This window comes from Acyrthosiphon pisum, unplaced genomic scaffold (assembly GCF_005508785.2).
Source record: "Acyrthosiphon pisum isolate AL4f unplaced genomic scaffold, pea_aphid_22Mar2018_4r6ur Scaffold_21910;HRSCAF=25264, whole genome shotgun sequence".
NCBI lineage: Eukaryota > Metazoa > Arthropoda > Insecta > Hemiptera > Aphididae > Acyrthosiphon > Acyrthosiphon pisum.
Genome location: NW_021771427.1, coordinates 1,042 through 1,873, shown reverse-complemented (window position 1 = coordinate 1,873; position 832 = coordinate 1,042). Strand labels below are relative to the sequence as shown.

The 832-nt window shown below is 39.4% G+C and overlaps 1 gene across 1 annotated transcript; it reads left to right on the top strand.

Annotated features, from left to right (window-relative positions):
• Window positions 1-86: 86 nt before the first annotated feature.
• On the top strand, window positions 87-410 carry LOC100165057 (ubiquitin C-like; the record flags this gene model as incomplete). The annotated part of the gene is given in 1 exon segment (NM_001160377.1): window positions 87-410. The product of NM_001160377.1 is annotated as a ubiquitin C-like (mRNA).
• Window positions 411-832: the final 422 nt, after the last annotated feature.

The window sequence follows — 832 nt, the reverse complement described above, 5'->3', positions numbered from 1 at the left end:
TTGTCTTTGTTGATTTGCATTATCTTAATATTTCTTGTGTTTTGTTTCTTATTATTATCATTTATTGCGGCCAACGCCCTTGTTGTTCTTTTTCTCTTGTCGTAAAACATTATTTGTTCCGCTTATTGCAACGTTTTTTTTTCGTTTAGTGTTTTTTACAATCTTGTCGGGTGTACGTATTTATTGGTACACACCAAACATCAATTAAATATTGTGTACGTATTTTTGGTACACACCAATCTTGAATTATTATTGTAAATTTCGATCTGTACAATCGGACTGTGTGGTCATTGTGATCAATCCAATTATTATTATTATTGCGATATTACGTGCGACGCTACTGGAAGCCGTCACTGCACCGGCTCATTATTATTGTTTGGAATAAACGGCCAATTATTATCATTCAAACCGTGAGTTATTAATTTATATTATTTAACAACTCTACTATTGCCATCCGTGGGTGACCTGATCCGACGGCTTGTACGCACACTGTGCGCCTCACCGTCACCAAGTGCCACCTACTCCCGCGTAAGTCCGCCAGCACTCGCCGTAGTGTGTGAGAGGTCGCCCAGGTCTTCGGAATCCACATTCAACGGTTGTCTCCAATGTGGGCAGGCTGTCCGGATCAACGTCAAGACTTCAATAGTTTAAGTTTAGTTATTAAGCCAACCTGTCCTAACCGACTACGGAGACCCCCCCCCACCATTAACTAAATTCTATAATCTTGTTCTCCTCAACAACTGAGGGCATTAGTTTTCGCCACATAATCATTGACTTTCTCGTATTATCATTTATAGTATTTGGTATAATATTTACTCTTTAGTACGCGGTC